Raw genomic sequence first — 17,500 nt, forward strand, 5'->3', positions numbered from 1 at the left:
CACACACACACACACACACACACACACACACACACACACACACACTCGTAAGGCAAGCGCAGACGTGGCGGAACCCCCCTCATACAGACTTAACGTAACATGGTTTCTGTGGATTAACGCCTGTATGGGCATGAACATGAGCACACCAAAGAGATTTCTCTCCCTTCCGAAACGTGCACGCCAACAACCATGGCACACGGCACCCCGATTATTCCAGGTTCATCCATGCATTTGTTCTGCTATCATGCTCCCCACCATGGTAACAGACACACACCTGTGTCTGCAGAGTGCACCAGGGCAGGCATGCATTTCTGCTCTTCATGTAAAGGCATCATGTCTCCTCTTCATGTGAAGGCATGCATTTCTCCTCTTCACGTGTACACTGCTGGGAAGATGATGTGTTGGCTGGTGGTGGGGTTGTGTGTGTGTGTGTGTGTGTGTGTGTGGGGGGGGGTGCTTTCTAATGTGCATGGAGAGATAAGTAACTGTCAAGTGATCTAACAGGAGACACTTCATGCATAGCAGCGCTTCACTGCTCCATGGGACTAAAGCAGGCTTTACTTCACTTAGTCGAGCAGCGCGTTGGTAAGCATCTGAACTCGTGATATTCAAAGGTCACTGCGATAAAGGCACAGAGAGCGTGTACTTAAACTTTACATGTCTTTACGTCTGTGCAATCACTCTAAGCGCTGAGCATGAGTACATACTGGCATTCGAGAGGGGTCGTCTGCCTCGTGTGACGAGAGCACGGTGAACGGGAGCCACTCCGCTATGATCACGTTAAGCTTGGAAAGTGACCTCTTTTGATCATCCATTGCCAGACTCGAACATGAAACACAAATACCCAGATAGGCTTACGGGAGGCTATCGATTGGAAACGTAAGCCTTCGCATGGCCTGAGGAGGGGCAATGCACATCCAGGCCTAATTATTGCATACAGTTCAAAGATGGAAAAAATTACATTCATCGAGGCATCTTATTTCAAAGCCTAACACACAAAAGTATCTTTGCACAGTAAACCAAAGATGCTCAAAAGAGATGTAGTGTAGGGGGCAACATGTTCTTTGAAAGATGCAAGTGACAAACACACTGAGGGAGAAACACAACTGCCAAATAATCCTTCTGCGGGAATCCACACGCCACCGAAACACACACACACCTATAGGTGCTTCTCACAGTGAAGGTTCGTCTAAATCACATTAAATCAAATCCCCCATGCTGGTAATCAGAGTTACACTGATTCGATTTTGGATTATCAATTAGATCGATTAGAGTTGGATTAAATTGGATTTATCAAACATGATACTGAGACAAGAAATTCCAGTGAAGCGTAAGGTTTTCAGAGAATCTCAATCTCCCTGACAAATACAGAAGCAGAAGTGCTGAATGCTGTTGCAGCAACTCCCTGTACTAGCACAGCGGCTACCTATAGGAGGGATTAGGAATGGCTGTGTTTGAATACAATTACAGGTGTGAAAATAATACATCTTTGCAAATTGTATACTTACATGGCAGATTACATAGTTTGCACATATAGTGATATGCTGTTGGTAAGGTGTAAAGGGCCTGTGTACTGGTTGCCCATGGTATCTGTTTTTTTCTTTTTTGGTACACAAACAGAGAAAGCATGTGTAGATCAGGGTTGTTGCTGTCCTTGGAGACTTGTATGTTGCTGTAGAGTTATAGATGTATCGTAAAATGGTTGCTGTTCTTCTCCTGAGTGATGGAGTTATGGCTAACATTCAGCTTCATTGAAAATCCTTACCATGATGCAACTGGTTGAAACTTCAGATAAACAAAGTTTAGTTGACCTAAAATCACCCCTACTTGATAGAATGAAGATTTCATAAATGCACAGGAACATGTGTCTAGGCTATTTGCTAATAAACTGCATGTAACATATGTTCACAAATGGAGACATTAAGGATTATGTCAATAAAATCCCTGCAAAAACACTCTGGCGTAATTGAAATTCAAGAATATATCACATGCTTGGCTGGGTTTTGCGCATAAGTACAAGAGATTAAAAACTTGAAGGAGATAGGAGGGAGGCCCATTATCTCTGTGCTTCCTCTAACACAGTAGCATTGCTAACGTTCATCACAGAGCTTTTTAGAATCCTACTGAAGGTCATTTTGACGAGGGAGAAGATATTTTCAAGTGCTTTTGAAATCGCTCCGCTTCCCCCTGGTGTGACACGGTCACAGTCACTCGGTCTGGTTTGGTTTGTACTGTGTGTGTGTCTGTCTGTGTATGTGTGTGTGTGTCTGGGGGGGGAGGGTAGGTTGCTTGTGTGTATATGTGTGTGCAACTTTTGCAAAACACACACACACACACTGCATTACACAACCCAAAAGTATGAATGAAGGGTTGGGTGCTCGCCATTTTAAGATAGCATCGTTTTCTCCTCCTCATCTAAACACACACTAACACACACACACACACACACACACACACACACACACACACACACAAAAGTGTGAATGAAGGGTTGGGTGCTAGCAATTTTAAGATAGCATCGTTTTCCCCTCCTCAGCTAAAGAGGGATTTGAATATTTTAAAATCTACTCAGGGGCTCTCCATGCACCATCATGCTCTGATCCATTCTTGCTTCAGATCCAGCGTGCGCTGGACAGCCCTGTCCCAGGTCCAACCCACCCAAAGCAGCCATTACTCACTCATCTATTTATAGAGCAGAGAGGGACCTGTGAAGGTCAGATGCATCCTGGGAAAAACGGTGTGAATCATAAAGTATGCATAATAATGTTTGGATTCCTCTCCCCAGAGTGGGTCTCTGAGGGCTCTGGGCCTGAGACAGGCTGCTGTACCAATGTGTGTGTGTGTGTGTGTGTGTGTGTGTGTGTGTGTGTGTGTGTGTGTGTGTGTGTGTGTGTGTATGTGTGTGTGTCTGTATGTGTTACTCTGAGGGCTCTGGGCCTGAGACAGGCTGCTGTACCAATGTGTGTGTGTGTGTGTGTGTGTGTGTGTGTGTGTGTGTGTGTGTATGTGTGTGTGTCTGTATATGTTACTCTGAGGGCTCTGGGCCTGAGACAGACTGCTGTACCAATGTGTGTGTGTGTGTGTGTGTGTGTGTGTGTGTGTGTGTGTGTGTGTGTGTGTGTGTGTGTGTGTGTGTGTATGTGTGTGTGTCTGTATGTGTTACTCTGAGGGCTCTGGGCCTGAGACAGACTGCTGTACCAATGTGTGTGTGTGTGTGTGTGTGTGTGTGTGTGTGTGTGTGTGTGTGTGTGTGTGTGTGTGTGTGTGTGTGTGTGTGTGTGTATGTGTGTGTGTCTGTATGTGTTACTCTGAGGGCTCTGGGCCTGAGACAGACTGCTGTACCAATGTCTGTCTGTGTGTCTGTGTGTGTGTGTGTGTGTGTGTGTGTGTGTGTGTGTGTGTGTGTGTGTGTGTGTGTCTGTATGTGTTACTCTGAGGGCTCTGGGCCTGAGACAGACTGCTGTACCAATGTGTGTGTGTGTGTGTGTGTGTGTGTGTGTGTGTGTGTGTGTGTGTGTGTGTGTGTGTGTGTGTGTGTGTGTGTGTATGTGTGTGTGTCTGTATGTGTTACTCTGAGGGCTCTGGGCCTGAGACAGACTGCTGTACCAATGTGTGTGTGTGTGTGTGTGTGTGTGTGTGTGTGTGTGTGTGTGTGTGTGTGTGTGTGTGTGTGTGTGTGTGTGTGTGTGTGTGTATGTGTGTGTGTCTGTATGTGTTACTCTGAGGGCTCTGGGCCTGAGACAGACTGCTGTACCAATGTCTGTCTGTGTGTCTGTGTGTGTGTGTGTGTGTGTGTGTGTGTGTGTGTGTGTGTGTGTGTGTGTGTGTGTGTGTGTGTCTGTATGTGTTACTCTGAGGGCTCTGGGCCTGAGACAGACTGCTGTACCAATGTGGAGCTCTGGAAACAGAGGAAATTAAACACAAGAGGAGCGCATGTCAAAGACCTTTTGTAAACTTTGGGAATCACGCTGGGAGGCTGTGTGTGTGTGTGTGTGTGTGTGTGTGTGTGTATGTGTGTGTGTGTGTGTTCATCTCATTATGAATACAGAGGAAGCGAAACAAACAAATGAGCAATCCCCCCCCAAAAAAGACAAATCAGCAGAAAAACCCATTTTGTGGTGATTAAACTGCGTCTAAGGAGCAGAGGGGGAGGGCCCTTGGTCATAAAGCCTACCAGGAAATATGATTACTGGTGCAGCAATGTAGATGTGTGTGTGTTTCTGTGTGTGTGTGTGTTCCTCTCTCTGTCTCTGTGTGTGTGTGTGTGTGTATGTGTATGTATGTGTGTTTCTGTGTATATCTGTGTGAGTGTGTGTGTGTGTTTCTGTGTATGTCTCTGTGTGTGTGTGTGTACACGTTTCTGTGTGTGTGTGTGTGTGTGTGTGTCTGTGTGGGGGGTGGGGTTAACAATATTTATGGCTCCATCACACATTTTATAAAATACAGGGTTTGCATTCAAGTGAGTAAAACTGAACCTCACAGGTACAATTACATGAGAAGTCTTACAGATGAGCTGATTATATCAGCAGTATCACAGTTCCGTTCATAAGCGATAATTAACAATAATTAACTCTCTTTGCTTCAGCTCAATGATATAGCTTCTGTGTGGGAAAGGCCGTGCTCAATATTACACCATTCCAAAAGCTTGTGATGATGTAGATGCTGAATTTGCCAGCCCAGACTCCGAGGTCATTCCGGTACGCTGAAGGCTTTGACAAAAGCAATAAGTTTGACTTAGTGCTTGAAAGGCTTAACACTCCTGAAGCTCTTCATTAAATGGATACATAGCTCCTTGAACTGTGAATCAGCACAGTTCAAATTGCACTCCCCCTCACCCAACTTTCCCCCTTTAACTGTTAACTCTGATGATGGGCTAGACTTCCTGCAGACATAGTTGGCTGAAAATGTGTTCTGTGTCTTAAAACATTTATCCGTTTTGGTGACATTTTCTCAATGCAATTCCTCAGTTGGTATGTGCTTTGGTGTGGGCATCTGTGTGTGTTCGTGTGTGTGTGTGTGTGTGTGTGTGTGTGTGTGTGTATGTGTGTGTGTGTTACTCTACTGCATCTTTTCCTCAAAGAAGTGAAAGCCTTATAGTAATCCCCGTCACAAAAATATTATGGCACTACAAGAATGGTACATGAAATTCAATTCTCATGCTTTCTCACAGTAATGTTTGTGTGTAGTTTTAAAGCTAACATCAAAGTCAAAACATCAAAGCAAATGTTTGCTCTGTTTGGAGTCTGATGGGGTTATCTCTCAGAACTCTTACACAACTTACACAGTGAGGTCGTTTTCAACTTTGACAATCGCAACATGGGCCCTCGTTTCATTGACGGGCGAACGAGCAAAGAAACGAGCAAAGAGCAAAGTCCGTGGCGCATGAACTAAAGCAATGAGCAACAAGCAAAGTCTGTTGTGCATGAACTAAAGCAATGAGCAACAAGCAAAGTCTGTTGTGTATGAACTAAAGCAATGAGCAACAAGCAAAGTCTGTTGTGCATGAACTAATACCATTGTGTGGCGTGTGGGGGATTATTGCACTGACCCACACATGTTTGCACGTAGTATTGCTCACGGCATGAAATTAGCAAAATGATTTTGCCAAGTAGTTAAATAGTAGTTCACGCGTGGCAGACTATGTTTGTTGGTCGTTGCCAGTTGCCAGCTGCCTGTCAATTAAATTAGGGCCCTATAACACGGACCTAACTTGACCCATCAGAAGCAAACAACAAACTGAAGCTACATTTAGCATTTTGGGTGTTAAGGTGCTAAGGCTGAGAGTGGAAATGGTTAGTCCTCTTTTCAGAGAAGTGATAGAGTCAGTCATGTAACAACGCCAACATATCAAGGTATAGATCATATACCACTTACAGATGTATCTGCACATTTGGATAAAATCATCGGGTAAATGTGACTCAATGGATATTAGATATTAATGATGTTTTTCTGTGGCTCAACATGTACAATACAGCAAGCAATTTCCTCCATCTAGATGATGGGTGTGAACCCCAGGGAGCAAACATTTTGATGAAAATGTGACAGTGGTACAGGAGGTAGAGAAGTCGTTTAGTAATCATAAGGATGCTAGTTCGATTCCCTGTCGAAGCGTCCTTGAGCAAGACACTGAACCCCTAATTGCTCCTGATGCAGTGTGCCATCAGTGTAAAAATAAAAAAAAATGTGTATACATCCTTGTAAGTCGCTTTGGATAAAAGCGTCTGCTAAATGTAAATGTAATGTAATGTGCACTGCAGTTTGGAGAGAAGCGTCTGCTGAAGAAACGGAGAAGAATCCCATGGAGGTACTCACCACACTGAGAAGCGAGTTTCCTCTCAGCCATGGCTTGTGTTTGTCCAGTGTTCACTACGCTCTTCTCTTCTCTTCACTGAGCTCCAGTTGTTTCTGTTGAAGACAGAAGAAAAAAGACAGTTTGAATGCCAAAGAAAATAAAAGTAGATAGTAGACACTGGTACGCAGAGATGGGAAACCCAAAATTAGTCATGATTTAAAAAAAAAAAAACGTTTCACTGTTCTTAAAGTACTGAGCACCTTAAATCAGTATGAAGTGGTTGCACTAGCTTAGCGCCTTTAGACGGAATAGTTTGAGATTCTGTTTCTGATCCAGGCTGACAGGTCTGGGCCTGGTGTGGCACAGGTCCATTACAAAGTGAGTTGTTATGGCAGCGTACGTTTGCACGTCCTTCCCACGTCCTATTATATCTGTTCAGTATCTTCGGGGACGGTTTGCACGATCTCTCCAGTCATTAGTGTGTGTTTTCATAAAATGTAAATACTCCTCTCGGCTCAGAATGCCCAGCTCTGGCAGGCCGGATGTGTAGTCTCCGCTCATCACTCAACAATATTGCACTAATGAAACATAATCCGTCTCGCAAAAAACGTGACATGTTGACACGAAAACTATCAAGCTGCATCAATTAGGAGTCATGTGTGTGGTGGACGTGTCCCCAGAGCGCTGTTTTTCTCTTAGATGAACTCTCAGCTCAGTTGTGCTACCTTTGTTTTCCAGGAGCGCTGGAATGAGTGCAGTAAATCACGCACACGGCCGCCGTGCGAGGCCCCTTATGACGCTATCGTTGAGGTGCAGGAGAGGTGATTATGCTTACGGTGTGCCTGAAATGCTAACGAATGGTAATTTGCAAAAGGCCTAACAAGTCTTCAGTGTTTCAGAGTTTTTAGGGGGTTTTTTTTCTTTCTTTTTGTAAGAAGAGGAAGAGACACAAAAAAACGAAAGTTTGTTTCAGGACACTCTTGTAAAACCAGGGCCGACACTCAGAGCGGTTAGTACCCCATTAAGTGGCTCAAGGACAACGGGTGTCCCTCTATTTGATCATTTATCTGTGGGATCCTCTCGTTAAGCTTGAACTTGGCTTGCACAATGCCCCGTGAATATTGATGGATTGTCTGGTGCTATGGGGGGTCAGGAAGAGGAGCAGTTTTTCATGTCCTGAAAGAACATCCTGACACATCTCAGACTATCATCCCTCGCTGCCCCAGTCTCCATTTTGTTGTTGTTTAGTACCAAATCTTACCATGTTTTTGGGGGCAAATATTGACTGCTAAAAACACACAGTGAACTCCCAAAACACACTCAAAGCCTTCACAGTCTACATAGGCTGCTGCCTAGTTTAGCTTTATTTACTTTTAAATAGTTTTAGCTATGCTGCCATTCTGGAATTGTATCAGGAGTCACACCCTTGTTTTGTATCACAACACCCGTGGCAGTTTCCAACAGTTTACCACCTGCTGTAAGAAGGCAAGCCTTTAGCACTCTTTGTATCTGCCTTTTGATGAATAATTGTAGCACTTTAGCAAATAGGCTGCATAGGGTGGATAAGGGTGGAACTACAACATGTAGTACACGTAACACTAAGTAGAACAACACAGAGAGTACACGTAACACTAGGCAACACTAGGTAGAACTAGGCAGAACGACACACAGAGTACACATAGCACTAGGTAGAACAAGGTAGAACCTCACACAGAGTACAGGTAACACTAGGTAGAACCTCACAGAGTACACGTAACACTAGGTAGAACAAGGTAGAACTAGGTAGAACCTCACACAGAGTACACGTAACACTAGGTAGAACAACACACAGAGAGTACACGCGTTCACTAGGTAGAACATCACACAGAGTACACGTCACACTAGGTAGAACCTTACACAGAGAGTACACAAAACACTAGGTAGAACAACACACAGAGAGTACATGTAACACTAGGTAGAACATCACACAGAGTACACGTAACACTAGGTAGAACACGGTAGAACCTCACAGAGAGTACACGTAACACTAGGTAGAACACGGTAGAACTAGGTAGAACCTCACACAGAGTACAGGTAACACTAGGTAGAACAACACACAGAGAGTACACGCGTTCACTAGGTAGAACGACACACAGAGTACACCAAACACTAGGCAGAACGACACACACACTTGAGGCTCTTAGTATTTGCATTTTGCATGGCAGAAGAAGAGAGAAAGGAAAAAGTATTGTGTTGTGTCAGATGAATCAAACCACCCTGCAAACCAGCAGAATAAATGTAAAGAAACCCTATCTATTATCCTCTAGTAAGCCTAAGCTTTGAATAATACATCAAGTCACAGAGATGGAGATGGAGAGAGATGAAGGGAAAGACAGAGAGAGATGGAGAGAGAGTGAGGGAGGGAGAGAGAGAGGGAGGGAGGGAGAGAGAGAGACGGAGGGAGGAAAGAAGTAAGAGAACTGTAGTATATGAGACAGATATCAAGGATTTTTTTCTTTATATCCAGTCTAGATATCACCCGTCAGTTGCAATATGAATGAACTGCATGCATTTTTATTTGAACGATAATCACTGGTTTGGCTTTGCCAGTAGAGTAGAGAGATCATTAGCACTTCCTCTGGTTGGCTAAGCCAGTAGAGAGATGATCAGCACCTCCTCTGGTGGCCTTTGTCCAAGGTCAGAAGCATGCCTGGCTCTCACAATGCCAAGGGGTCATGCAGATGAGTTCCTAATACGTGAATGTGTACAGATGCACATGGTTGTGACCCAGTCATCTGAAAAAAATATGAGAGGATGTTTGTGCGAATGTGAAGTGTGGGGGTTATGTTTCATGACCAACCCCAGTTGCCATAGGGAACGATTGAGGTCGTATAGGCGTCAGTATCAATGTGTGGTGTCTGTGGGCACAACTGAATGGAATCTAGTGAAAATCATGATGACTTTTAAAACATTCCAGTTCCAATCTGAATGATAACGCAACTATATCTATATGCAATTTGTCGCTCACAAGTCATTGACCTCTCACACATTAGCATGAGACAGCTGACAAAAAGATACAGACACAGGCAAAAGATAATGGTGCATAACAAGGTAGACAGCAACACTAATAGTCTATGTGGACAGCAGAGTCTAGAAGACAACAACACTAATAGTCTATGTGGACAGCGGAGTCTGGTAGGTTTCATTTATTTAATTTGACATATTCTACCTTGCTGTTTTGAGCATTCTAAAATTATATCTGCAGTCATGCCCTTGCTTGTCAACAGCCGAGACAAGCCCGTTTCCAACAGTTCTCGGGACAGCATGTCTGTCATATTTCTGGTATTGTTATATTGGTGTGGTAAACGCTTCACCTTGGGCGGGTTTGACATTGCTGTGTGAGAGAAACACTATGGCGTTTCTGACATACAGTCCAATAACACATCGATAACGAAAGACTTGGTTCTGTATCTAACTTGCATGCAACGTACTCATATTCAGTCTCATATATTCACTCCCTCATTCACTCACTCAGACAGTCAGTTTTGTAGTATTCAGTCAGTTATGACGTATTCAGTCAGCCTTCAGCGCAGTGTCCCAGTCTCAGTTAGCAGTTAGCACACTGTTAAAGCAGAATGGGAAAAGTCATTGACCTTTCAGTGCTATGGAGCTGAGGCAGATTTGGGCGGATGAGTCAGGAGGGGCCCGTGAGCCGACACCATTATCTCCGAGCCCTGGGTTATCACCTCCCTGATTAACTCAATTAGACATTTTCTTCTTTCGGAGAGAGAGAGGGCAGACGAACCTCACAGAAAAAAAAGGAAAGGTAATGCAAAGGAAATGATAAAGAAAGATGTAAAAATAAAACCTCTCCAAATAGGACGGCTTGAGCTCCGCTCGCGGTTCTGTGAGGGGAAATCACTCTGTCCCACTCATTGTCCTCCGATGCGCCCGGCTGCTCCATTAGGGGGGCTCCGCGGTGGGGATTACGGAAATGAACTTCACTGCAATCCCCTCTTCTCGGGGAGGAAACTATTCATCATAGCTGGAGCAAGAGAACCCACATCGCCCAGGCCATCAGCTTTGATTTCTTTGACGAGGCATCAAGGCAGTTTCCCCCATCATTGTTTCCCCATTACACGTATATTGTTTAAAATGCATGGTGTAGAGAGATAATGCAGGAAGGGCTGAGCGGAAAAAAAAAAATGGGTCTTGGGCTAGTGTAATTATTATCAATATATATTTCTACCCATTTAAAGTTATTTAGATGCAGACTTTCATAAGCATGAGTTTTCTCTGGAGCGACCGTGGAGTGATAATGAAGACGTTCGATGACGGGTTATGGTTATGGCACATCTCAGTGTTTTCATGTTTCGTGGGGATGTTGAAAGCGTGTATGCCTCGATTTTAACTGTGCTATAAAACTCCACGGGGAAAGAACTCTTCCAGCCTCTTTTGTGTGATGTGCTTGTATGCGACATCCATCGGGAGGAAACATCATTCCAAAAACATTACTGCATATAAAAAGACCAGACGAGACTTAGCCTGACACTTTAAATGTACTTCAGATCAGTCATTCATTTACATCCCAGCACAACTGACTTAGCTACAGAGCAAATCACTGTGCAAAGAAGAACACATCCTTCTCCATACTATTTCACATGCACAGCAATACCAGTGGAGCTCAGTGGCCAAAAGCAGAACAGCAGAACAACAACACTCACCCGTCGCAGAACAACAACACACACCCGTCGCAGAACAACAACACACACCCGTCGCAGAACATCAACACACACCCGGCGCAGAACAACAACACACACCCGGCGCAGAACAACAACACACACCCGTCGCAGAACAACAACACGCACCCGTCGCAGAACAACAACACTCACCCGTCGCAGAACAACAACACACACCTGTTTCAGAACAACAACACACACCCGTCGCAGAACAACAACAGACACCCGTCGCAGAACAACAACAGACACCCGTCGCAGAACAACAACACACACCCGGCGCAGAACAACAACACACACCCGGCTTTGGGTCGGGGCGGGGCGGGCCTGGTTTCTGATTAGGCCCGTATTCGAGCCAAAGCCAACTGCTGTGTGTTTTCAGGCCCAGAGTCAGATGCTGCCTGGGACAGGTTAGATCTCATCACCTACAAAGCTCCTTTTTTAATTCAGCTCCTCTAATTATTCTGCACAGCTGGACATCCTTGACACGTCCCTTTCAATCCTTTGCACTTGATTAGTCGTAAGGGCACGCTTGATTTACCCTTTGCTGTGCGGATATCTGAGGCTTGTTGTGACGGATGACAAGGAACCAATTAATCACATCATTATGCCAATTAAATGCTCTGATGCAAAGAGACACCAGAGGGCCCGGTGGGGGGGGGGGGGGGGGGGTCTGAGGGGGAGGGGGCGGGGTGAGGGGGTCATCTCGGGATCCGTCAAGAACCCCTAAGGCAGAAAGGGGAACCGACACGGAGAAGGGGAAACCAGAGAGAGAGAGAGAGAGAGAGGAAGGGAGATGGAGAGGGAGAGGAGGAGACGAATGGAGAGATAGAGAAGGGTAGAAAATTAGACGGAGCGAGAGATACAGAAGAGAAGAGGGAGTGACAAAGACAGGAAAGGTAAAGGGGGATATGAACAGAGATGGAGAAAGAAAGAGCAAAAAGCAGGGGGAAGAAAGGGAGGAAGAACAGTGAACCTCATCCTGATGAGCTTTCTTCTTACAGCCTTGAGAGCTTGCCTCAAGAGAAGGATTAAACAGCAGCGAATTTGAGGGAAGTTGAAAGAAAATTGCACATACGTACAATCAATACATTCAGATGTAAGGTCCCAGGAGGACCTCATCTGTGTAATCACAGCATTAACCCATACTCCCGGTAGTATGTCTGATTGGTTCCATCTTTTTCTGCACTAATCCCAAGTGTCCCTAGTAACTAGTAACTCCTGCGTTCCCTGAGCCACTCCCTGTCTTGTGTGGACATAGTGCTGGAGTGGGGTGTAGCGGTGAGGTCATAGTGCTGGTGAGGGGTGTCTTGTGTGGCCATAGTGCTGGAGTGGGGTGTAGCGGTGAGGTCATAGTGCTGGTGAGGGGTGTCTTGTGTGGCCATAGTGCTGGTGTGGGGTGTCTTGTGTAGACATAGTGCTGGAGTGGGGTGTAGCGGTGAGGTCATAGTGCTGGTGTGGGGTGTAGCGGTGAGGTCATAGTGCTGGAGTGGGGTGTAGCGGTGAGGTCATAGTGCTGGTGAGGGGTGTAGCAGTGTGGCTAGGCCTCTGAGGATCAGGGCATCATGAAAAGTGAAACTAACAGGAGAGTGCAGCGGCAGCAGTAATGGCGTCAGCCTTTGGAGTCCCTTGAAAGAGACAGAGAAAGATAGCGAGACAGAGATAAAGAGAAAGAAAGGAAAAAAGGAGAAAAGGGGGAATGTGGGTGTCGCCACGCCTCCACAACACTCCCCCCCCCCCCCCCCCCCCGCGCACGCGCACGACCCTGACCCCCCCAACGCTTCAGCCTGGGCGCCCCACATGTTGGTCCTAATGAGAAGAGGCAACGTGCGCTGACACATGTACCGCGTCGACTCTCATTATCTTAGAAAGCGCTGCTTACCTCCCAGGCCCTGGTGGAATAGTGTAATGCACTCCAAAGGGTTGAGGAGGGAGAAAGAAAAGACAAAAGAGAAGAAGAGAATGGAGGTTTAGAGGGGGTAGGTGGTGGTAGTGGCGGAGGAGGCTTGGCTGGGGTGCGGAACTTAGGCACACTCAGAGAAAACACGGCAATTTAAAACGCTGGGCAACGGACAAAATATGAGACGCAAAAGGCAGGGATGCTTTACACATTGGCTAGATGAAAAGGGGAGGATTCAAAACAAAAAAAATTACGTTTCTCTCTCTCTCTCTCTGTTCCTAGTTAGTCCTCTCTCACTCTCTCTCTCTCTCTCTGTTCCTTGTTAGTGCTCTATCTCTCTCTTTCGTCATCGCCTCCAGTAAACTGGTGTACGCTTGTGCAATGACTACACCCAAATAATTTGCGCTGCCAAAACGTCCTGCTCCAAAGCAAACACAGAACCCCATGCACATAGAATCACACACTGTAAACTCGTACTTCAGAATGATGTAAATTCCTGTTGCACCCAATTAAGTGCCTATTATATTGTTCCAGAGGGCACGTAGGCGATGGCCTTTATAGACATGCTAGCTTTGCATGTTAAGTTTGTTTCTTTTTTTTTCTCTCCAAGCAGAACATGTGTAATGGAGATCATTATACACATGTAATGAGCTTGTTAGTATGATGTCTACCCCTGGGCAAATGGTGTGATGAAGTCCCCATGCTACAGAGGGAGGTGGGTGGGACTCCTTTCATCATGGTACATAGATATTTTGCACATTTTATCAACAGTTAACCTTTGCTTTTCAGGGGATGATGACATTTCAAGCAACATAACTGTCCTATGCGGATGTAATCATCTTAGAATTATATTAGCATAAATTCCCTTGACAAGACAGAATGATGCATAGAAGAAGGCAATGCCAGTGGTCAAGAAGAAGAAGAAGAGGAAGAAGAAGAAGAAGAAGAAGAAGTAGACAAAAACCTCTCGTCTGAACCACAGATAACAGGCTGTTGTAAAATCCATAGTCAGCTTTGGAATGGAATCAATTTTCTCTTAGAAATAGAGGGGACAGTTAGGGAAGTGCAGGGTCTAAAAATCAAAAATGGAATCTGAATACTTCTGAAGGTGCTCAAATCGGTTTTGTGGGAAACTACAGCGCTCCCTGGAATGTGATGTTTGTGGGAAACTACAGCGCTCCCTGGAATGTGATGTTTGTGTGAAACTACAGCGCTCCCTGGAATGTGATGTTTGTGTGAAACTACAGCGCTCCCTGGAATGTGATGTTTGTGTGAAACTACAGCGCTCCCTGGAATGTGATGTTTGTGGGAAACTACAGCGCTCCCTGGAATGTGATGTTTGTGTGAAACTACAGCGCTCCCTGGAATGTGATGTTTGTGTGAAACTACAGCGCTCCCTGGAATGTGATGTTTGTGTGAAACTACAGCGCTCCCTGGAATGTGATGTTTGTGTGAAACTACAGCGCTCCCTGGAATGTGATGTTTGTGTGAAACTACAGCGCTCCCTGGAATGTGATGTTTGTGTGAAACTACAGCGCTCCCTGGAATGTGATGTTTCTGCATAAACAGCTGATATATGAGAAATAGAAATGTGCACTCACTTTATTTGGATAGCATGTTTTTGGTTGGCAAAACTGTCACTGTGAGAAATACAAATCTGCGTATAAGGTTTGGGTTGGAGTGAGAGATTGTGAGAGGGTTAAAACCAGGTTATGGTTAGGATTATTTAGCAGAGTTGTTTTAAAGGTAGGTCGTTGACAGAATGTACCTAATATTTACTGTCTTAGTACATTTGTCTAGGATACTGTCAAACCCCTTCCCCAAAATACAACAAATAAACTGTTCTGCCTTCAGCCAGCCTCTCAGAGATCTGTATTATAGCACGGCAAATTTATATGACAAAACTTAATAAACGCCTGAGAGCTCCGCACCCCCCCCCCCCCCCCCCAAATCTCCTCACCACCGGGCGCAGTTTTTAAGACAGAATTGGTTCCTCATTATAGAGAAATGACACATGTGTGTGTGTGTGTGTGTGTGTGTGTGTGCAGTGTGTGTGTGTGTGTGTGTGTGTGTGTGTGTGTGTGTGTGTGTGTGTGTGTGTGTGTGTGTGTGTGTGTGTGTGTGTGTCTGTGTGTGTCTGTGTGTGTGTGTGTGTGTGTGTGTGTGTGTGTGTGTGTCTGTGTGTGTGTGTGTGTGTGTGTGTGTGTGTGTGTGTGTGTGTGTGTCTGTGTGTGTCTGTGGGATGATGACATTTCAAGCAACATAACTGTCCTTTGCGGATGTAATCATCTTAGAATTATATTAACATAAATTCCCTTGACAAGACAGAATGATGCATAGAAGAAGGCAATGACAGTGGTCAAGAAGAAGAAGAAGAGGAAGAAGAGAAGAAGACAAAAACCTCTCGTCTCCTCTGCGCCTGACCCACAGATTACAAGCTGTTATAAAATCCATAGTCAGGTTTGGAATGGAATCAATTTTCTCTTAGAAATAGAGGGGACAGTTTTGGGAAGTGCAGGGTCTAAAAATCAAAAATGGAATCGGAATACTTCTGGGTAAGGATAAAGGTGCTGAAATCGGTTTTGTGTGAAACTACAGCGCTCCCTGGAATGTGATGTTTGTGTGAAACTACAGCGCTCCCTGGAATGTGATGTTTGTGTGAAACTACAGCGCTCCCTGGAATGTGATGTTTGTGTGAAACTACAGCGCTCCCTGGAATGTGATGTTTGTGTGAAACTACAGCGCTCCCTGGAATGTGATGTTTGTGTGAAACTACAGCGCTCCCTGGAATGTGATGTTTGTGTGAAACTACAGCGCTCCCTGGAATGTGATGTTTGTGTGAAACTACAGCGCTCCCTGAAGTGTGATGTTTGTGGGAAACTACAGCGCTCCCTGGAATGTGATGTTTCTGCATAAACAGCTGATATATGAGAAATAGAAATGTGTACTCACTTTATTTAGATAGCATGTTTTTGGTTGGCAAAACTGTCACTGTGAGAAATACAAATCTGCGTATAAGGTTTGGGTTGGAGTGAGAGATTGTGAGAGGGTTAAAACCAGGTTATGGTTAGGATTATTTAGCAGAGTTGTTTTAAAGGTAGGTCGTTGACAGAATGTACCTAATATTTACTGTCTTAGTACATTTGTCTAGGATACTGTCAAACCCCTTCCCCAAAATACAACAAATAAACTGTTCTGCCTTCAGCCAGCCTCTCAGAGATCTGTATTATAGCACGGCAAATTTATATGACAAAACTTAATAAACGCCTGAGAGCTCCGTACCCCCCCCCCCCCAAATCTCCTCACCACCGGGCGCAGTTTTTAAGACAGAATTGGTTCCTCATTATAGAGAAATGACACATGTGTGTGTGTGTGTGTGGATCCCTTCAGAGGGCTGCAGGCTCCATCTGTGGCCTGGTCTTCGTTATGCACATCCCTATAGTGCTGAAATCAGCAGAAGTGCCATCCAGCAGCAGCAGGCACACACACGGCTGGAACACTGCACACACACACACACACACACACACACACACTGCACACACACACACTGCACACACACACTGCACACACACACTGCACACACACACACACACTGCACACACACACACACACACACACACACACACACACACACACACACACACTGCACACACACACTGCACACACACACACACAGTGCTGGGACACTGCACACACACACACACACACACACACACACACACACTGCTGGGACACTGCACACACACACACACACACACACACACATACACACACACACACACACACATAAACACACACACTCACACACAAACACACACACACACACACACACACAAACACACACACACACACACTCACACACTCACACATAAACACACACACTCACACACACACACACACTCACACACACACAAACACACACACACACACACACTCCACAGACAAACGCACGCATCACACACACATACAGGCATGTACACGTTCCTTCTCGTCAGCAGTCAAAAGAGTGAGAGTTTGTATCATTGGCGGTCAAAGATGTCTTTGGGTGTCTGAGCACACAGAGAGCCAGAGCGGTGGGACGTGGGGAGCTCACCATGCCTCCGGTAAACACAAACAGTGCGGTGAACTCTTGCTGCGTGACACACAGAGGAGCAGCAAAACACAAAAAAGGTCAAAAGCAAAAAAAAACTAACAAAGACAAAACAAAAACAAAAAACAAACAACACACACTTTACACCCAAGAACAGAGGGGGGCTGAGGAGAGAACAACAAAAGGAGAGAAGCTGAACACATCTAGGGCACGGAGAGGAGCTCATGTACACTGTCACTAGATTGGCAACAAACAGACTCCTTCTGCATAGCCTGAAGGACTAGCCGCTCTCCAAAAGACTGCCATCAAAGCTTGTGCTGCTCTGCTGTGGTTCACTGGGAAGCTGTTATACTTCAGTCATTGCTGTATATAGGTAATGAGATATCATAACAGGAGGTTACACACAGGACACTGAAGCTGTTATACTTCAGTCAATGCTGTATATAGGTAATGAAATATCATAACAGGAGGTTACACACAGGACCAAATCTTCATTTTAGTGG

The 17,500-nt window shown here is 45.2% G+C and overlaps 1 protein-coding gene across 1 annotated transcript in view; it reads right to left on the reverse strand.

Moving 5' to 3' along the window:
- lingo2 (leucine rich repeat and Ig domain containing 2) overlaps nucleotides 1-17,500 on the reverse strand; it is a 260,684-nt gene that overhangs the window by 111,599 nt on the left and 131,585 nt on the right. The window contains exon 4 of the mRNA XM_012837324.3: nucleotides 6,313-6,405. The gene's annotated coding sequence lies outside the window, so the exon portion shown is untranslated. The remainder of the gene's footprint in view (nucleotides 1-6,312; nucleotides 6,406-17,500) is intronic.

This window comes from Clupea harengus, chromosome 6, assembly GCF_900700415.2.
Source record: "Clupea harengus chromosome 6, Ch_v2.0.2, whole genome shotgun sequence".
NCBI classification, from domain to species: Eukaryota; Metazoa; Chordata; class Actinopteri; order Clupeiformes; family Clupeidae; genus Clupea; species Clupea harengus.